Genomic DNA, 23,272 nt, shown 5'->3' on the forward strand with positions numbered 1-23,272 from the left:
TAATACCCACTTTGTGTTAGTAAGTTTGCTACACCTTTGTAACAGCTGAATGCCACCTGCCATATTAAATAACACCAGCCACGGTCAAAACTATTCTCTGATTCTGTTTCTCTACTCCCTTTATTTGTGACAATCCATCACACACAGGTCCCAGCTTACCACAAATGTCCTCTGTATTTTTCTGGGAGTCTGGCAAATTGAACCACAGGTTACATTCAATAGAGAGTTACACAGAGCGGATGCACAGTGGAAACAAATTAAATCGCTTTTAGAAGGTGACATGTGTTACACATTTAGAGTCTGATTGTAATAGGTTTGTCATTAATGTGTGCATATATCATTAACCTTCACTGGTGGTGAAGAGTCCATCAATACTAGAGGACATTACAGCCAACTTTATATTGACTTTTTCTCTTCTCTGAAAACACAATAATGGGATGTATGTGTGCTTCCTTTGGCACTTTACAGTGTTTGTTTTCTTTTTGCCAGGAACAGATAAGAAAAATTGGATTCTTACTCCACTTGTAATTGTACTTTAATTTCTCCATTTAACATAATATAATATTGTAAACTCCTGGAAAATTTATAACGGAGATCCCTCAAATAAGGTGGATGCATGTTGGCACATTATTGAATGAAAACCTCAAGGCCTGTCTCGTCCAATATTCATCTGCAAATAAATGTTAATGCCAATACTGAATGTGGAAATGGAAGTAAAAGTTATTTAGGTAGAAAAAACAACTAATTTGATGATGCCTTTACGATGATGCAATTTGGATGAAATTCATAATAAGGTTTTAGCAAACTACATGGGAGTAACTGGAGCGAAAGATTAAGACAGAGAAGAAATTCGCCAAATTGTCTTTGGAGCGTCTCTGTCATACATTTAAAAAACAGATCTTTGTTAAGCAGGCCTTATTAAATAACTGCCTTGATATGAGCAGACTATCAAGAAGAAAAAATACAGCTTAGTCTCTATTTTTCTTCCCAGAATTTCAGAGTCAGGGTGTTTTTCTTTTTAACCAAACGACAGCATCAGCACAGTAATTTCCAGTGGGATAATAAATCACCTCTACCCTGGAGACAGACAAACACGGCATGTGTGATGGATAGCCAAGCTGTTAAAATGTGAAAACGCACACTTTGGATAGAGACAATACAGCGCTACAGCCTATGCCAAGAGGCATTTTGCCAATATGAAACTACCCATTATCATGAAAAATAATCTTTAGGGAACAAGGTGATTTAAAACCATGTTGCTCAGGGTGACGACAATGATAGTACCATGAGTGAAAGAAATCACAGAAAATATATGTCGTTTGTGACAAACACATGAAAGGCAAACTATGGGTAAACACAATCTATTTAACTGAATGCCAAGAGGGAAGACAAATGAGAAAGAACAAAAGGGCTGGAAAGAGCAAAGAGTTTGCGGTAGCTGAAGACTGAAATATTACGAAAGAGGATGCCAGCGAAAACACTAGTAGGTAACGAGGCATGACATTAGGATGTGAGAGGCGAGAAAAGGCAGGTCAAGGTAAGAGAGAAAAGTATAAGCACATAAAAACTAGTTATGACCTATAATGGAGTGAAGTGATTATGTGGTTGTAACATCCGACTGGGCTGGTGGAGTTGTGGGAGTGCAGGAAGTGGGTGTTGGGGAGGAAGAGACAGGGAATGTATCTTCTCTTCTGGGGTAAATTGTCTGTGACTGCTTTGCGTGTCCATCATTTCTCTCTACGGTCTAATTACAGCTGGTTCCACCTGGCTACACTGCTCTGTCCTCCTCAGTGCACAATGATGGTAACGTACAACCACACTGAGATTCAGGGACAAGGAGTTAAAGCTGGGAAAAATAGCAGTTGGAATGTGGCAACATGTAGTTGTTTCTTTCCCTTTGAATCGTAGACATGTGACATGACTTGTATCAGCATTTTTGCCTTTCAATGACTGCAAAATCACTAAGACGTATGTTATTAACCAAAAAATATGTATTTTCTGCCGCTAAGGGGGTCTCTTACATCAAAACGATAACAAAAGACGGAGTTTGATAACGTCGTGGCGTAGCGTGGGATCATAAGAGTTGTTGTCTTCACCACCATTGCCATTGTTGCAGTCAGGCTCTCCTGGTTAGAATTCCTTCAGTGTTCATTGTTCAGGAAGTTATTACTGGGGCCGAAATGTCCACAGAGGTCTTCTCCTCTCCAAAACAAAAAGACCCAGTGATCGAAACAGATAAAAAAAAAAAAACTGAAGGGCACCTGGTTACCTCAGTCGGTAGACCCATATACGGAGTTGCTGCAGCGGCCAGGGTTCGAATCCGACCTGCGGCCCTTTGCTGCATCTCATCCCCTGTCTCTCTCTACCCCCCTTTCCTGTCGATCTTCAGCTGTCTCTGTCCAATAAAGGCATGAAAAAGGCCAAAAAAAAAACTTAAAAAGAATAAAGCAGTTTTACCTTTAATTTAAAAAAGTATATTTCTTGCATTGCTTGGCAGACAAAGGATGTCCCGGAGGGGCTGCCAGCCGAGCTGCTGCTAACGTTAGTTCAACTTATTTCTCTGATAAGTTAAGATGTCTAATGACTAAAATCTTACAACTGGTTAAAATAAAAAGTTTAAAATGACCAAGATCTAAAAAGTGTATCATAAAAATATGTTTTAAAACTGGATAAAAAGTCACTTTATGACAGCTTTTGGCAGACAATCACAACAATGATGCCCGTGCAAAGGGAACATGATGCCGTTACAGATTTCTCTGTTTTTTTGTTTCTGGGTTTGAAAGTTGTGGGAAACATTTGGGATATTGTAAGTACACAACTCAACAAAATGTATGACATAGGTCTAGTGCTTATAGACATTTTAATGTGGAAATGTTACATATTATATCTTTAAATTCAGTGGCATTAATCATTAAGGTGCAATAAAAAGCCAACTTCTCTGAACAGTAATTGTCCAACGATAGCTTTGTAGGTCTGTCCAGAAATTTCTCCACATGATGAAGTGGTGCGCATGGGGCTGTAATAAGAGAGACTCTGTACTAGTGGGTTTTTTTTTGTGTGTTTTTGTTTGTCTTTGTTGTGAATTAATCTTTGTATTTATCTGATCTAGCTTGCTACCTACAGTATAAATCTACCATTACTTCCAAGGCCAAGGAGCAGGAACTACTTTGTGTGGGTTTACAGGTTAAATTAGTAAAGACCCATTTACAATAGCACATCCTGTATTATTTCCTCACATTAGGCAAGAGTTAGCAGCTCTGTCCTGCTCTTTGATTTCTTTACACTGCTGCCAAAGTTGTTCTAAGATAGTTCGCCAAACAGGTTAGTCCTCATCCTAAAAGCCTTTTCTTTTGCACAATAAAGCATACATCTAACCTCCTTCTTGTATATAAGTAAAGCAGCCACACAGGGTCTGTATCTGCTTTTCCATAAAACAAAAACATTAAAAAGACAGTGTTTTCACACAACTCATGAAACTAACATTAGCTCAAATAGCTAGCTAGCTACAGCTGGTAAAAAAAAGTAATAAATCTGCCACGATATCATCATTTAAACCGTATGTGCTGTATGAGAACAGAAAGCTTGACAGGTATGGCAGCAGGGCTTCACGAATGGTTGATTCTCTAAAATTCCACTAGCTACTGCTTTATCCGTCTTTTTTTCATTATTATCTCAGAGTTCATGTGCAGCAGAGGCATCTGAATGCAGACCATTTTTCAAACACCAGAAGCTCCCTTTAAAATGTCTTGAGATCTATGAGAACAGCTCCTAAGATTCGTGACAATGAAAAGTCCCTGCCTTCACTACTTTATGTAATGAGAGGAAAACTCTTTTCTTTTCCTTTCCCAATAATGATGGAGACGGAACCTGAATAATAGAGCTGTGAGATTCACTTCATCAAGCAACACATTCTTGCCTTCAACTCCTACTTTCTGTTATCATTACCCCTGCAACTCAGTTTAAAGCTGTCAGTCAGACTAATTCAAAATGACTTTGAAAGAAAATTCATCAATAGAAAAGAAAAAAAAATGTTTGGGGGTAATTAGGACTGGTTTATAAAGCTGATGTCTTTGAAGAGACGGGACAAACAAAAACATAAATTCATCAGTGCTGTCTTCAGGTGTCAATGCTTAGTATGGTAACATAAATACAAATACAGAGACCTACAGAGTCATTCAAACAGTGTGAAGAATGCTGGCATATATTTACACTTACCAATAATTAGTCATTACAGTAGCCTATTATTTTCAGACTTTAAGCCTAATTGCACAACAGGGGATGATACTCAGATTTGCCCTGTCTTTTGTGGGCTCATTAGTAAGAGAAGGGAATCATTTTAGTCTATGAAACCCCAGCCATCTCAGTTGAATAACAATTGGTCCACATCAAAATGCATGCTGAGCATTTGTTTGACATTACAGAGGCTTTGGCAATCACCCTTCAAAATAATAATCAACTTATTACAAATCCGGACGACTATCACTGAGTGTACTGATTAAAGAAATGACAGCTGACAGCATTTTAGTTAGTTAAGTGATAGCACTAATTTAACAAGACAAGTATGACGTGTATGCAGTATACTTAATAATCTGTCTAAATCATTTTGTCAGTTATCATTTGCTGCATGAAATACATGTATGAAGCAAACTGCTTTTTGTGATGGTCAGAACATACAGTGCAACAGGCAGAGGATATAAATGAAGAATGACAAGCATGAAGCCTTCCAACTGTACATAAGCTACCAGAGACCACTAGCAGCTGAGAATTACACCCATCTACCTATAGACACACTCCTCACAGGAAACTTTTTTGGATGTGTTCAAGAGTGGGACAAACGGGTTATCTTACTGAGAGCGACGGCTCAACACTGAACACCACGACACTCTGTGCCACGTTACAGCAATCCCAGTCACTCAAGGAGAACAAGGGAGGACTTCCTCAAAAGTGACACAGTCTTCACAATGTGGTGTCAATTCAGATTAAAAGCTTTCCAAGGCACTAGGCTGCAAGCTACTTTTTTTAAAAGTGGAAATCCATTAAGCTAGGCTCTTCCTCTGAGGGCACATCAGTCCTCCCCAGGCAGAGCAGCAGAGAGACTACGTGCACTGGATTGAAAAGAAACATCTCTTATTACCACTATACATTTTATATCACGTCGTTCATGCTCACAACACTGACAATCACAGTCACAGCCAGTCAGTTCCTCAGCTGGCGGTTGCTATGTAGCACTTTTTTTTGCTGATTCATTAGAAAATGTATGCGAGGGAAACATGCGTTTAAGGTGTCGAGGACAGGCTGAGATAAGGTTTAATGTGAGGGATGAAATAGCGTTCTAACTGTGGGAGGTGAGACAACAGAATCAAGTAAGCATTTTATAACCTGAGTGCATCATAAGTAATGAAATACTGCCATGTGAGACATTTATTGCTGTGAACCTTAAATTATCCAAGGAGTCATTTGGAAGTCAGGTTTCCGGCCTGTGTGAGTAAGGACATATTTTATGGCCTTCTCTTCCACTTCCCCACTTTGGAATTGAATTTGGTGATATTACACAGCACATGTGACCTGTATTAAGTTTGCAAACAAACAAATGACGTGCTATTTCTGGCTACTAGGTCGTGTGTCAGTTACACCACTGTCCCAGTGATTGTGTTATCACACGGAGCAACTTTACTGACCGACTACAGAGCCACTTACTGGTTGAAGCAAACCTCAGTTTGTTATGAAACATGTCTTGGCTTAGTCATGTATGAGTAATGCCAAGTATTGGCCACCCAAACAGAGTACAAGACTGTGGCTTGTGTTTGAATCTTGACAAAAAATAAACAATAACAGACTGAATTAATATCTGCAATGACTGTGGAAAACATGAATTATAGATGATCTAGTTTGCCAATACAACCGCTGTATAATGTTTAAACAATATGAGATACAAGCTAAATCAACAGCATTAATAACAAGCTAATAGGTCAGGTTTCTGGTCATTTGAATCTCATCTCAATTCTGGCAGCGTTATGTAAAATTTCACGCTCCTTGTCTCAGGTCATGCACAGTTTTACAGATTATGTGATGTCAACGATATGACCTCCAAGTCTGGTGTGGGGTCATACACACAAACTGAAATACATCACTACGTCAGTGGCATGTCATGCTGCAGTCATTTCAAGCAGCAACTAACATGACTATTGAAGCTTCTATTCGGTCAAGTCCAATTAATTCCACTGGATGTGCAGTAATATGATTCCAGTTTCCTCTAACCTACCACGTGACTTAAGTTTTGTACCAGAAGTACGATAACTCTAAGACAGATGGCTATAGATTTTAATAACTATGCACACTTATCAATTAGTCTGAGTCTGAACAGCCACTTGGACAAAGGACAGCTGCAACTCTTCCAAAAGTACTGTATCCTCGCTCCCCTGCTCTTATCACTCTTCTGATCAACCCACACAGTCTTACTCTCTATCCTCCCTCCAACATCAATCTATATCTCTCAACTTTAGTTTTCTCTTGACCTGCCCCTGTTTTTCCGCATCTCCATTCTGACTTCGCCTTTTATTTTTCCTCGTTCCTTTCCAGAAACTAGTAAAAATCCCACAGCTTTTAACCACTTGTGTTGTTTTCATCCATAGATTCCAATGACAGCTTTACTATGGTACCATCATACTCAACCAGATACCTATGAAGATGAGGAGATAAGGGCCGAATCGAAAACACAGATGAGTTGGAGCTGTGGGGGAACACTTTGAACACAAGTGACTCTCATCTCTGCAACTTCATGTCGTGGCTTTGATTAGAGCAGCTGGGTACAAATCTGCATCACCGTACATCATCACGGGCCAAGTGTTAAATACTGAGAAATGTTTGTCATTCACGTTCCTCTCTGCTGCGTCTTCACAAGGACGAATTTATAAGCATGGTTCAGCCGGCACCCTGAGGTATTGGCTTTTGCATTATGTTGTCCTCGTGAAGCCATTAACACCGTGTCAGTGGGGTGTTTCTCTGTCAGTAGCTACAAACAGAGGTGGCTATCAGGATTCACATCAGATCAGAAGTCATTGTCTCTGCTTTTGTCTCTATCGGCTGCAGGTGCAGCAGCAGAATCAACTAAGCTCTATTCATTGCAGCTGAAAAAGGGGTCTTCAGTCTTATGTGGGTCCACTTGTGTGGAGAGACACATTGCAGAGAAAGCAAGGTGAATGCGCACACAAACCAATACAACCTGGAAACTGGGTGAAACAGGAAATCAAGACAGAAATCCATTAGCCATTTAGTCGTACGGGTTGTTGTATTGATGGTAATTGATTGCTTGCATTGTGCGAGTGAATTTGTTTTGCTGTTGTGTTCTTTATAAAGGTGAAGATACCTTTATAAGGGAAACTCTTCTTGCTCCTGAGCTATAACCAATTCATTTTACAAGAGCTAGAAGGAAAGACATTTCACTTTCATTTATATCTGAAAAGGAGCAACACACTTCTTATCATTACTGATAAAATGAGCGAGAGGTCAGAAAATTAAGCTTAAGGAAATTAAGGCAAACCCTGACCTTCTGTTCACACGGAGCACAACATGATTAATGAGGCATTAATTTCCTTCACAGCTGAGAAATACTCAGCAGACAAGCGGATGCCAACCAAGCTTGTCAGCTGTGAAACGTGAGTCATCGGTCCTTTCTAATGCAATCTGATTTTCATCCTTCTTAGATTTTATATAGACATTCAAGGCTTCCAAATTCTCCATGGCTTTATTAGAAATACTGCAGGACTACTTATTTAAACAAAATAATTTTAAGGTAAAGTAGTTAAAGTGTTTACCAGCAATATATACTTTTAAGTATCAAAAGTAAAAACCCTTATTATGCAGCAAATGGCCCCATCATTGTCATATTATCAGAATATTATTATCATATATTATTTGACGATTTTTACTGATGCATTAACACATACAAAGCATTTTAATGTTGTAATGGGTTAAAAGGGAGCTAATTTTAACTAAGTGATATACATTTGGGTAGTTTCTATGCAACATATTCTATAAACCGCTCAAGTACAATATCTCTGAAATGTGAGAAAGTAAAAGTATAACGTAGTATAAAATTCTGAGTAAATGTAATAAAAACTGTAAATCATTGTTCTCAGTTAAGATCTACCACTCTTAAGATAATACTGTAAAATTATATGAAAGGCAAAGCTACAGCACGGCTTTAAAATATGTAATTTTTATGAACACAGTATTTTTTCTTTATATTTTCTAGCTGCATTAGACCTATGCAGTCTGTAACCGTGCGCAAAGATCGACCCATCATCAAGATGACGGAGGTGAGGAAAATCCATTTGGGGTTCATTCAAGGTAAATATTTTATGCTCCATGCCATAAGTTTGGAAAGTTCGCAGTTTTATAGCTGAACTGCATGCTACTCAACCACTAGCAATACGTTCGAGAGCTCTTACTTCCCTCTCAATGGCCTTCCCCTCATACTGCAGGGTTCTGTGTCCCTCAGTATTGGATGCTGACCAGTAACACAGTCCCTCACCCTATAACGCTGATGGTAGGCTTTCTGTGCCATCTGCCAGCCAGTGCATCTGTAAGGTTACTTCATACTGCATACTGTACGCTGTGTAAAGGCAGGAAGGAGAAAGAAGACAGAGGAGAAGAAAGAAAGCAAGAACTGACAGAGGATAATGATCTTTCTTTTCTTAACCCACTGCCATTCCTCAAAGTAACAATGGGGGGAGGGGGGTATCATGAGATGTCTGAGACTGGTTTCAGCATTCCTGCTGAAATCCACTGGGATGAGAAATAATCCACTCTAGTATTCAAATCTTGGCTTTCAAATCAGATCATATGAGTACTTCTAAATGAGCTGAATTCCACTGGTAAAAATGAATTTTATCCAATCCCAACAGTACTTTGAACTGATCATGGATATTCAGACCTCAGCCAGCTTGAACTGACCTCACTGGGTGAAGTGAAATGTTGAAAAGCATGACATGTTTGACTGGGCATAAAAATCCACTTTAACACAACGTTAGCTTTTGCAAATAAACCAGGCAGCACTTGACTGCAAATCAGATGTCGAGAAGACTCTTGATTTAGGGTCTGTTAAGGTTAATATTTCGGTGAAGCTCTGCTGGTTATGTCCCCAGAGAAAAAAAATGAAACTAAGTGCATTAAACTAAAGAAATCTATGACTAACATAAGCATCCCCCAGGAAGAACAACTCTCTAGAGAGCCTTTTTTTCCTGCCAAAAGGGAATGGACTGAATCAATGGAGTGTCATTAATTGCAGGACAGGGTGGTATTCTTGGCTCCAATAATTCACAGAGGAAATGGCTGTGAGCATTATTGCACCTCACAAATCACACTGGCAGTTAGCTTAGCTGATGGACAAGTGGCAGCCAGGCTTGAATGTTCCTGAGAAATTAACAAGAAATTATACATTAGAACTGAAAGCTCCATTAAAGTCCCATTGTCTGAATCTGCTCAAAAAAATCTGAGAAGTACTATCCATCCTTTGGTCATTCTCATAGGTTTTAGCTAAAGGCAAGAACAAAGGCAGAGTGATTGCATTAAATCAAAAGTAAATGAAGAGGAAAGACATGATAAAACTTTCCACTACGGGTGGGTGATATGGAAAAAAAAACTATCATAATGCATGTAATTTTATAATGAGATATATTTTAGTAAAGTCTGCTGCAAATATTGATTAGAGCTGCAGCAATTGTCTGTTTTTTCTTTATGAAACTAATCATGTTTAGGTTTTGTAAAATAGTTGCAGCCCTACTTACAATTATGTTCATTCTTGATTAATCTTGATTTCAGTCAGCCAACTCACGTTTGGAAGGTTTATTAAACAGTATAGCATATTTACATCTTGGCATCTAGGCTCCGACCTCATCACTTCCCGCAGATATGTTTACATGAGTTATTGGGGAGTGATGCGCAAATACCTTAACCCCCAGTCGGAGCCTACAGGTGGATGCTGGGGTGGTGGTGGGGCTTACAACGCAGCAGGCAGCATTAGCTTACAGAGCAGCAATAGCTTACAGAGCTGCAGCAGCAGCAGCAATACGGATGCAGGGCAACAGCGGCATTGACAGAGCAGAGGGAGACCTGGGAAATTGTGCAGTTTAAATAGACCGCCAGATTGGAAGGGAGCGCTTGGTTAGTGATTATGGAATAAGGCATGTCATGTGTGTAATCAGCACAGCTCAAGTTGACCTGCGCTGAACTAGCTCGCAGGCTTCGCTTCATTGATCGAATAATAGTTTGGTCTATAAAATGCCCAATGAAAAAGGCTCATTATACGTTCCTAAAGCACAAAGGGCCTTCTTTAAATTGTTTGTGTTGTCTGACCAAATGACTAAAACCCAAAGAGATTCAGTTTACTGTCACATAAGCAAAGCATTTTGCTTGAAAACTGACTCAAATTTATTTCAGTTGACTTGATCAATTGTTTCATCTCTGCTGTTCATAAATGGTGAATAAAGTTACTAAACCCAAGAATAAAATACCTCACAAAAATATCTGCCCATAGCATTGCCATAAAGAAGTTCTCACTGATTTGCAATATTGCCTAGATTGACACTGACACATACTAAAGAGATAGCTGCTACATTAGAAACAGTAAGAGAAAATCTTTGACGACAAATATATATATTTATAGTATCTTGTCTAACACTATATATTGTTGTTTCCACCTGTGGAGATGGGTGTGGTTTGCGCTCAGCTGCAGGAGAGAGAGGTGTGGGAAGGGCTTGTGAGAGCAGCACCAGGTGAGTTGATTGTCTCAGCTGATACTCATGAAATAATCACTCACCTCTTTTAAGGCAGTAGCGTGCTGGACCTCGAGGCGCAACACACGTGACAGAGGAGACGCAACAGGAGCAGACCTGAATGGACTGTTAAAGCAGGCTAAGTCGTGTGTTAATTGTGTGTGCGGCGGACAAAATAATAAAGTTGTCTTGTGCAGTCGTCCCTGTGATTGGTCTGTGTGTACTGGGAGAACCCTCATAGTAGCGAGTCTTGCTACACTACCATAACAATGTGTCAGTTTGTTAGTAAAAATGAGTCACTGTCAGAATCAATACAGCAGATTCTTTGCAAAGTTATCTCTTACAAATTAGAATATAAATACATGTACATAAACAACTAGCTGTCAAACACTTCAGAGGGTAAAATATGTTGCATACTGCGCCTCCATCTTCAGTAACTCAAGTTTATTTTTCCTCAATGCAGTGGCAAATTACTGGGATTCCAAATACTTATCATATGTTCTCGTTTTGATTTACTGCAAATGAAAACTGAACTATAGTTTATTTTTTGCTGGAGGCTATGATGCAAAATAGTGAAGTTCTCCCTCCGAACGCCTTTTCAATGTTTGGAGATAGAGGGAGAGATACTCAGCATGTGCGATCACTCATGCACCCACACACATAGCGGGTACCTCATAAAGTAAGGCAGCTTAAGAGCCTATAGCTGCTCAGGCATAACACTTTCCATGCATACAGTTTCGAGAGGAGGGAGGTAATGAGTCGAATTACTTTGCTAAATGGAGAGGCCTGGTGCTCTGGAGTATAACAGTGTGCAGAGGTGACCTCAGGAGGCCCTGCACTTTACTCCGTTCTCTTTCTCTCTGGTGATGGGCAGGATTCAGCTCAGATGTTATCAGCAAAGTTAAACAGGATCACTGACCGATGGAATACAGCTAACAGGCTGAAGAGGAAGGTGTTAGTCCAAAATGTCACTACTGTCATAAATTTGCAAGCTATTAAATATTACAAAGGTATATCCATAAATATGCCACATGGGTTACATTTTTATAGATATTATATATAGAGAAAATCTGTTTTGTTTGGAGTTAAGACAAATGTGAGCAGTGGGGGAAATAGCTATACCAATTACTTAGGTTTTTCCAAAGTTACATTCATATAATTATCCAGAAAAATTAAAATATTATTTCCACTGATGAGATGATTGAGGGGACAACAGACAGACAGGGATAAAAGCCAGACTGGGGAATAGATAATTGAGAGCATTAACTTCACTAAGTTAATGCAAGGGAGGGGAGTAATGCAATCATTGGCTTTCTGTAAAGTCAAATGCTCTGTGGGTCTGATTTAAACAGCCACATTAGGGATTTAAAAACAGCTGGACAAGATGGATGGAATCCTATACATGAAAGTTAATTGCTGTTAGCTATAAAGACTGATGATTCATCAACATGGATGTAGATAACATGACACAGTTGGCAGTAGACTAATATACCAAATACCAAAATCAATCACACTCAAGCATGTTGCAAATTTCAGAGTAAATTGAGTGTGTGTGAGAGAGATGTGGAGAGACTGTAGAACTTAATTATGAAAGCTAAATATTGATTAATGACAAATTACTTAAAACATTAAGCTTTAAAGGTTGTACACGAGAAAAACTCTACGGGTGATTATGTTAATGAGTGCACATTTCCTCTCTCGGCTACTTCAAAGTGAAGCCTACACAGGTGGATTGATATTCCTGCTCAGAGCCAGACAAAGCAAAGATGGCTGGGGGGTTAGTGTGAGACCAGTTGCACTCAGTGCATGTGTGCATAAGTGTGTGTGTTCACATGCATTTATCTGATAGTCTCTGTGTCAGTGTGTGTCTGCATTTTTTATCAGGGTCTGATCCAAGTGCCTCCAGATGCTGGTGCCATTTGCTCCCCTGCCAATCAAAGGCCACAGCAGAATGCCAGTCCCCCAGAGCCCTGGTTTACAGGCAGCTTACCTGTATGTCAGTATCACACTACCCCTCTACCACTATAACAGCAAAGTAACACAGTTAAAGCCCCATTTATCAGATGTGAGCAACAGGCATGAAATATTCTAGCTTAAGTGAATTGTGTTTGGTAATAAATATGTAGAATCATATTTGTATGTAATCAAAACTGCCAGGACTCAAACTGTTAAAGTTTCCATCCTTAAGATTTCAGTTCTGCTTGAACACCTGTGACATTTATCAACTGCTGGGGGCAGAAAACGCACTATGAGCAGCTATTCTATTCAGCCATGATGAAAATTTGATGTCTTAAATTTGGGTAGCTACACTTACCAATGTAAATATACTTAGTTTTGAACATGCTTGGAAGCAAATGTTCTGCTCTCACAGATTACATTATTGCGTAACATCCGAATTTTGTCCAATTTGTGCATGCAGTGCTTCCTGTTAAACCCTTGTGCATGTGCATGCCATTTAAATCCAGCACAGGAATGGTGGACTCCACCACTAACAATGCAAACTAAGCCATATCAACCTTTTTCCCGAGGGAATATGTTCTCCATATGTGAATTACAAACAAACACAGCAATATACATTTATCATCGTAGGGGTCAAACCAACTTCTGCAGAGATAATGACTTTTTTAAAGGACTGGCATGCTGTTACATTAAGTGTTTACAGGTTAGGCACCTCTAGGTTAATGGAAAACACACAAATAGAACATGGCAGCAGCTCCTAGAGCCAGTGATGTCTGTATACTTTTTCACACCAACGATTCACCTTATCCAACATCAAAAGGTGTAGTGCGAAAACAAGGGGCTATGAGGTACTGACATCATCTTTGACATTTACACTCATCGAGTTGTTGCCCAGTGGATGTCTCAGAAAAGGCCACTTGATTGCAGCACATAAGACATATAGACCTACTGGTGTTTTTCATTATGGTAATTACAAATTATATCTTTTCTGTAGACTCGCATCTTGACGGAAGACCTTTATCATCTTCCATCCATCTTGAGGAACTATTTTTTTTCCCACTCTGTTATATTTCAAAGCATTGAACCAAAACCAGCAATAAATAAAAAGAGAAATTCAGGGAATGTACGTCACGGTGAAATGCATCCATCCCAATTGCATTGCTGATTCTGGCACAGATTAGCATAGCCTGTAAAGAATTGCTGACATCACTAAAACAGGCTATACTAATTAAAGCCAGAATCATCAATTCAGATCTTCAGGCACCGTGACCCCTAAAAATGGAAGAGAAGTTTGGTTTCAAGCAAAGCTAAAGTTGGAAACGAATCAAACGTTAACATCAGAAGGTGAGTATATGAATGAAAAGATAAAAGCACATGAGAAACTGGATGCTTCCTTTGTATGAAAATGTAAAGAACAAATCTTTAAACTCTGGTTTAAATAAGACAAAATCTGTTCATTACATACTGCAAGCAAACATATTTTCTATCTTGCAAAAAGCAAATTAAAACGTTTTTGTTTGCACATCCTTAAAGCCAGGTGCTGGAAATACTTTTCCCTTTTCCCACTGTGACTGTTCAACACATGGTTCATTTTAGTTCAGAGCAGTACAGGTCCACAGGACAGATGTCCCCTCGTTCTCTAAGCAGTCTTTATCACACAGAAGCCATATCTGTGAATTATACCACACACAATGCATCACACCAGGACCAGCTTTCTCAATGACACCCTGCCTATAATGGATGGCCTGGTAAAAGAGAAATGAGAGGAGAATAAGAAAGAAAAGGAGAAGAGCGGGGAGGTGTGAATAGAGAGTGTGAACAAGCAAGGAGAGAGTTGAGAAGGTACACTATGACAGCAAACAAATGAACAGAGAACTGTGTTTTCAGATAAGAAAAATGTACATTCTGTTTCAGACCTCGGCCCAATGTAGACTAAGCAAACATATTGCAGAATTTCCCACAAAAAAGAACACAACAATAACTAGGAAAAATGAGTGAAAAGCTCCAAAACTGAAGATGTTTTCCTGCCTTTGACTCTCAGAATTATGTCCAAAAAAATGGCGTTCCCTGTGTTTGGTTTGGTGTGCTCTTTGAAACCTTTGTGAATAAAACTCCTGAGAATGCGCCTGTTTGTCAGAATTGTCCAACAAAAAATTAGCACTCAAGATGATCGTCCATCTGTGGCTTAGCGAATGTGGAGGCTCTAATATTTATCATCATAATGTTACAGACCAAAGATACAGTGTTCAGCAGAAACAGTTTACCGATTCATCACCACGCCATTATGACGCATGACTAGATTTCTATCACTAACTTTGAATAGGAAAAATTCCTAAGGGGTTATGTAAACCAAATAACTAAACTAGAAGGACAGAAGGTTAAAAGACCAAAAGAAGAAAGTGTTTGCTCATTTTCACGGTTATGCATCAAGGATTACTTGTGGTTTGTTTAGTAATTTGAGATGCAGAAAGAAATCCATATTTGAAAAAATGAAAAACATGCCTGCCTGAAATTTAAGCTTATTTGGTCTTCTTGTATGATCCTTTACCACTGAATTGATGAAGAGATTAGATTATATTGGAACTACAAATTCAAACACTTCAAAGTTGCGGGGCCCTTCTTTATTTGTGTATCTGTGGCATGCATGAGGGCATTCACAACCCCAGCATCTTAGTCATCAACTACTACTCCCAAAAAGTTGTCAGCTAGTCGATTATTAACAGGAGATATTAGGGTTGGGCAATATGTGACATTTTTCAAATGGCAATCCATCCAATCGTTTTTGAGACATCTCACTGTCACATGTTCAACATCATGGTGCCGCAAGAGGAAAAGTCAGGGTTTCATCCAATGAATGTACAGAACGTCATGGCTGTCCACAACAGTGTTGAGATATTTCAGTCTTTACCAAAGTGATGGACCAACCATCAGACCGGTCATCCCTAGAGCCGCTGCTTTGGCTAAAATTCAGTTTCTTGTGTTGCAAACTTTTATTTTGCTCAAGGTTTTATTGATCAAGCAGTGATACACCAGCAATGTCTCTCTTGGTCAAATACACACTGGCAGGTCAAATAGTATACAGCACAGAAGATACAGTAACTTACCCGGCTATCATACTAATGTATAACACACTCACAAACAGTATATATCTTCTAGTATATATATCACACACATACACTGAGGGACAGTAACAGAGAGATTGGGAAGCTAAACTCAAAAAGAAAATATATATATATATATATATATAGTTGAAAAAAAAACCGAAAAGCCTAAAAATAATTGACTAAAAGGCAATATGTTTTTTTCATTCCCCAAATAAAAACCTGCTTTGTTCTAGTCAATAACTTTTAGTGCTAAAACAACGCTTTTAGTGTGATGGAGTCATTCTGAGCTAATACAATTGAATTAAGTGTTCTAACTATACTATGCTCTTGCCTTTAAATGGACTGCTGTAAAACATTTTCCTCTGTGTTTATTTGAGTGGGGTGACCTGAACAAGTATATCATCATTTGTCGTGTTTGTACTTTACAGAATGTGTGAGGTCCACTGACTATATCCCTTATATAATAGGTAATATACACTAAATATACATCTTGCCAGTTATAAAAATATTTCATGTTTGTGAAAATATCCTATAAAAGCAACATTTCCTAGTGATAGCCATTATAGCCAACAGAATGCAATGTGTAGCAGGTATCCATTAAAATTCTTGGAGTGTCTTGTAAGAAGTGATAGTGTAAAGGCTGCATTAAATATTGCAAACATGTACAGAGGTTAAACAACAGTGCTGTTTCCACCAAGGCATTCCATGTCTGCAGAATAACATGTCTACTGGTTGACTGAAGAGCTGCATGAATCGAAAGCCACCACATAAAAATATATTTATGCCACAGGAGAAAAGTTGGAGAGATACATCTGGACACTGTCTCCAGCAGGTATGGGACTGTGTGTTCTGGCAGCTAAAGTAAGAAGGATAATAAAACAAGGGAATTTTGTAGAGGGAGGGAAAGAGGAAAAAGAAGGGAGGTGAGGGAAAAAAATTATCAAAGTTTTGTCACTCGTTGCAGGTGGTCTTTTTTTTCAGATTAGCAAAGAACATAATTTTCCCTCTAGGTTTCACGAAGGCTATAATATAAGGAAATGTACTTATAGTGGGTGAGGAAAAGGCTGTTTGGACAGCTGTGCCTCACTTCATGTACTAAAATGTAAAATTGAACAACACTTAACCTGCAGATGGAAGCTGAAAACATATTCACAGTTAAGACCTGGCAAGTGGAAGCAGATAAAAAAGAAATTTACATCATTGCAGCTTAGGAAAAAGCCTACAAAGGTGTTATGATGCAGTAAATGGCAAAGATTATATTCAGGAGATAAAGCAGACGACAGTTGAAAGGTACTGAGGGCACACAGTTTATATACTTTAGCTCACATTTCCTAAGATAAAGTTAAAGCTGTGGTGATAAAGTTGGTATGTTTTCTGGGCTAAAGCAGTCAAGGTTAGAAAATGAGTATCATGGAGACTTTATATAGGAAAACACTTTAAACTGGCTATATCAAGTCTACACGGTGCACAGGTGCAAGGGTACGAGTATAGAGCTTACGGTATCATGAGGGTAACAATTTAATTTAAAAGAACCACCCAAAAGGCACAATAAGTGCCTAGACATTATAAGACAAGTACACCAAAGGTATTGAAGATTAGTGAGGAGCATAGGGGAGATTTTTGCAGCAGAAAAACTCACAGAAAAGACAGATTGCTGTGGAGCAAACATATTGACAGAATGAGGCAGCAATTTGAGCCTGAGCTGCCTTTGGACAAAACAGTCATTGGATGAGCTGGTAAAGTGCAGGAAAGGGACTTGGCTACAGGGTTGTGCAATATGGCGGGAAACCAAATTAGACTCATTACATACAACATAATATGTGCCATCATCTCCCCAAACCCTCAGTGGGTGAGTGAGGGTGAGAAAAGACCGAAGAATACTAGAGAATAGCAATGCAAATAATAAACAATTATTACTAAATATTAACAACACCAGTTGCAGCAGCCATTGATAATGTTTGTATAAATCGTCACAAATTACTTCATCTATCATATTTTTTGTACCAAGATAATAACAAAAGTGGAGCAACAGATCTTGTTTTACTTTCCTTTATAATGATCACACCCTTTTTTGACATGTGTTACCATTATAAAGTCACAACACATTGCAAATATTTACCATATAGAGTATCTATAGCATACTTTAGTGGGAAATACACAGCATTCAGTCTTGACATGAAAGCATCTCTAGTCTCCAGAATAAAAAAGAACCAATGTCACAGCTGTGGGTCTGCAGTGTTGCAGCTGTGGTACTTTTACTTTCCTTAACATCCATGAATTCTAACGTGTGTCCCCAGAGGCTTCGCCTCACACACCCACAGAGTCGATCCATCAGCACCCCTATGTTTGTGTGAAGTTCACCACTGTCCCCTAAAGCAACTAATACATATGACACATGCATAAACAGCTCTACACACTAAAGAATGGACTGGAACAGAGAAGAGATTTCTGGCTACAAATGATACATATACATAAAAAGGTGTATGTTGAAAAACGTTATTTTATTTAAAATAACATAAAACAAATTAAGGTTTAGACTGAGCGCTTAGTCTGTAACATATGTGTGATCACAGATGTTATTCTTATTTATTGGTACTTATCAGTCAATCCACATCTGCAGGTATACCATACAGAAAGACTTAAATTGCCAAGAATTCCATATTGCAATAATCCCTACAGGGAATCTAAGTGATCTCCAGCGTATAATATAGAGTATGCAATGTACACTATGCAACAAGTGAACACATTACTCTTCACAATAATGAATTGTCTGAAAGGCGATCAGCAAGGTCATTAAATAGTCAAAGGAAGGCATCTTAATAATCATTAACAACTGTATAAAAGCTAATCCAAGTCACATTCTTTATTCATTGTAATCCATCGTGCTGCAGGTACACCAGCTGTCAAAATGTACCACTGTGCTCTGTTAAAACACTGTAACTACTGCAAAATAACAGTTTAAGTGAACAAGAGAGCAACTGAGCTGCACAAAAAAGGCACCGTAGCTAGCTGTTTCATTGAAGACATATACACTGACATAGAAGAGAGCTCAGCAAAAAAGTTTGTATCTTTCAGAAACATTCAGTACCGTGCTTCTCAAGCTCTGCAATCGGTTAAAAACTGTATTTGAACTTCAGCGCAGGGGACAGAGAGGCTGTCCAAATGCTTTCCAAACAGATCCAAACAGTCTACATTTAAAAGTATCACGTGAAGCAAACCAATACCGAAACTTTAGGCACTATACAAAATATAGACAATTCTTATTCAAGTGTTTTGCACAATGAACAAGTGTTGAGTACGTGTAAAAATATGTGGGGGAAGCATGGAAAAAAAAAGTGTAGAATATGTCAATTGTCTCAACTGTGTAACTAATTTTAGTATTTGTCTAATTTAGAATTCAATGTGCTGCTCTGATGTAAATATAAAAATAGACTGGAACTCTGGAATCAACAGATGCTAAATATATAATAACTTGGATCAGGATTTGGGCCAAAAAACAACATTCCTAGAAAACACAACACTGACAACTGCTGCCACGCTTTTATAGGCCAATAATCAAACGGTTATTGAGGACTGAGGTTCCTATTTGGCACAGTTGAAGAGTCTTTAAGGAGACTGAAAGCAGACATTGCAGTGTTAGTGTTAAAAATTCCGAATCTTGCAATAGTTTCATCAAAACAGTGTGAGGACAGTAAAGACTTACACAAAGCATAGTGTAAGAGTGTGTGTGTGTGTGTGTGTGTGTGTGTGTGTATTAATGGACTTGTTAGATCAGAGATTTCCTAACTTAGTCAAGAATTATTCTGTAATTTCAAGTATGAGCCCCTGAGAACTGCAGCTGAATACCAAATAGCTTCTTTTTTTAAAATATAATATTTGAAGTATTAAAATACAGAACCCTGCTGCCTAATGAAGTCCCACTGGACTGGTTTCCTCACTATAACTCACCTTTTGTTCTCACAAACACTCCATCAGTTCGATTTTGACTGACATGGTTACGATGTCCAGCAACAGTCACTGAATATTATATCCTGTGGCTTTAAAAAGTGGAGTAAATGAAATATTCTGCATATCATTATAATTAATTTCCAACGTTTGAAACATCTAAATCCAGCCCACAGAAATAAGCAAAAAATAAAGAATTTCATTACTCTTGCACAACTTTTTGAAGATTATTTTGAGTGCTAGTAATGTCCCAAACAAACCGCTGATTATCGAATTAAGTTATTCTTAAATCCTGCGCGAGATAAGAGTTTTCTGGACTGAATGATGCATTTTGCATCCATGCATGAATTAAGAGTAGATTATTTATCTGATTATTAATATACTGAATGTAATTCTACACTAACATCTGCAATGTATAATTCATTAATTAAATTATAAGAAAATGTCATGCATATACAAGTACTTTAATATCTAACTAGAAAAGTCATTCAGTAACAAATTAGACTGAACAACATGTCTTAAAGTTATTGGAATATCAATATTCTTCTGTGTCGTAAAGATTTCAGCAACCCCTCAATTGTGGGTTTCAGAAACAAAAATCCTCAAAGCATTTTAAACCTTATATCAGTGATAACAATCTGCCACTAAACATCATGAATGTCCAATAAAATCTAACAATGAAACCAATAGCTCAAACAAACAAGACAGAATAAATGCGGGACAAACACATTACTTGAGACAGGTAATCATATTCTAAGAAATGAGGTGACAGAAATAGTTTATCTGTGCCTTCCTACACTCACACGCCCAAATGTTCTCGTCCATATCTCTTGTATAACCATGTCTGTGCCTCCTGTTACTGCGAACCCAAATTAAATGCACGCTGACTGAATTCTATCCAACGCTCGAGTGCTTTTAACCATTCCTGCTGTTGTACTCACACTCACAGATACGCTGTGTGACAAACTGCAAACCCACTGAACTCTGTATGGAGTAATACCTTTATACTGTACACAGGCACCAGTTCTTCCATGAAAAATTAACCTTGCCTTTGGCCATTGAATGAAAATTATATATTTTTATGTTTGCTTGATTCTAATGTTTATTTGTGTTAGTTTCACTTACAGAGATTGCATTGATTATAGCCTGAGGTTCTCTAGTCTCAAATGAATGCAAGCCTGCTATCAATCATCACTTCAGTGCAAAACTTGATTTCCATAAAGAGGAACTCTTGCCAAAGGCTACTTCATTTAATAGCAACTTTTCAGAGGAGTTGAAGGTAATATTTTATCACAGAACAAGCTTTTTAGCATGATGCTCCATGTAGATAGTAATATCACACAAAATCAGCCCTCTGTCTCTTACACTCAGAGGAGGAATTTAATTACTTAAAACAAGGTTATAGATTTATAACTCTTGGCATTTGTTTTCATTCAGAAAACAAAACAAAAATGAAACATACTCCACTAGATTTACAATTGTCATTGTCATCAATCCAACTCAAAATAAGCCTTTCACATGTTAAGTTACCATTAACGAGGACTCACAAGGAAATCACAGAAATATCCGCTGCTTTTTATCACGCTAACATAACGCTTCCTCGCGTCCTCTCTCATCATTCCCCCTTAAATGCATGTGGAGGAGACAAGGAGAGAGGAGGCTTATGGTGGAGCTGAGAGCGAGGAAACATCAATGTATCTTACACGAAAGTCATTTATTATCAAGTGCCATTGTGTAAAAATGCCTCATCTCCACATGTGGAACTTGAGTGTTATTTGTCTGTTGGGCATGATTGAAAACCTAATTGACAAAATTTAAAACAAAATTAAATAAGTCTTTATTCACGCTGTTTATTCTGCTCTGTAGTGTTGCAGTGATCTACTCATGATAATAATAGCACACAGTTACATGGTGAGATGTAATATAATGCGTCTTCACATTGTGTGTGATAAATAACAATTTACAGGATCATTTAACCTCAAAGTGTTGTGCATCACACAAAGAAGCTGTTTTCTGTGCTTTTCTATTTTAAACTACAATCGACATACACATATTCCTACGCAGCTATGTGGAGCATTATTGTGCAGATAACAATAATACAAGTAAATAAAAATAAGTAAACAATAAGTAACCACAACACTAATCTGTACATTTGTACAGAATATAAAAAAAAACAGTAATAAACTGTTATTATATTAAACAATTGAAATATCTAAATGAATACTGTAAGGCTTCCATATTGGTCTGTGGACATAGTCAGTGGTACTAGTCAGTTTGACAGATGATACAGCTGTGCAGCAGCAACTGGTGTTGCTTACTGACGCTGTGAGCAAGGATTTCTCATTAAGCAGTTTTGGCTCCCCTGTCCTCGTTTCTCTTCCTCACATCTCTCCCCCTAACATCCTCACTGGGAGGAGCTAAGACGCGAGGAAAGGAAGCGAGTGAGGGAAAAAACAAGGAGACACATTAGCATAATGAAAAGCATCCTATGTCTGCCAAAATAAACCTCTCCAACACATATATCAATTTGAGTTGCTGAGGAACTGCCTGTCCCCGTCCTGCGGTGCTAATACTTGTCCTTCAATGACATTTCTAGGGTTCTTATTTTCAATCAAACCACACATATACTGTGTTCATGCAGCACACATTATCCCACAGTTCCTATTTCTCTGGGCCACTAATCACACATTATTACAGATCGCATTTATTATAAATTGTTGTAAAAGTAGTGGTAGTGATATTGGTGTTTTGGTATTGGTTGTTGTTGTCAGGCAATTATCATTATGTTTGTTTATTTTTTTTTTGGTCTTGTGTGATCTTTAGTTTCCACAGGTAATAACTTACAGATGGTTTGCACCCGCCACTGCGGACTGCTGCCCTATATGGTCCTTCGCTCATGCTAATAACAAACTGCCTGGAATGTGCATCCAAATTAAGATCAAACATCATTCACCAACATTTCCACATGGGTACTTACAATTTAGTGGTCTGTATTGGTTTCATGGATGACACACAGGGTTTAATTTCACTCTTTTTCGGATTTAACAAATTTAAAGGATAACTCTGGTGATATTAACATTAAAGCCAACAATGCATTGCTCCAACTCCAACAAGTATTGCCTAAGCCATTCTGTTACACTGACATTCGATTTTGGGTCAATCCCACATTAACCATCCTGCTACAAGGAATACTCACGAGAATGGCAATGGTGTATTAATCCGTGGATTACTGAGCCTGACAGACAGGGTGGGAAACTTAATGGGATTTGTTGACAAAAACATATTGCTGGCCTCATTCTTTAAAAGAGAAAATAAGAAAACATTTGTGAATGAGGTAATGGAGTTTAAGCACTCCCTCTGTGTGGTTATCAGAGGGGCAGTGGTGTCAAGTCTTCTGATGCCATTATGACGGATTATTACCCATTACCATCTCTTTTTGACACACATGCTCACGTACAGGTATAAACTGGTGCGTGCATTTTTTAAAAA

The 23,272-nt window shown here is 38.3% G+C and overlaps 1 protein-coding gene across 2 annotated transcripts in view; it reads right to left on the minus strand.

The window, feature by feature from the left end:
* Positions 1-23,272, minus strand: part of chrm3a (cholinergic receptor, muscarinic 3a) — a 77,437-nt gene that overhangs the window by 27,947 nt on the left and 26,218 nt on the right. The gene's annotated exons all lie outside the window — the stretch shown is intronic.

Source organism: Dicentrarchus labrax, unplaced genomic scaffold (genome assembly GCF_905237075.1).
Source record: "Dicentrarchus labrax unplaced genomic scaffold, dlabrax2021, whole genome shotgun sequence".
In the NCBI taxonomy this organism is placed as follows: Eukaryota; Metazoa; Chordata; class Actinopteri; family Moronidae; genus Dicentrarchus; species Dicentrarchus labrax.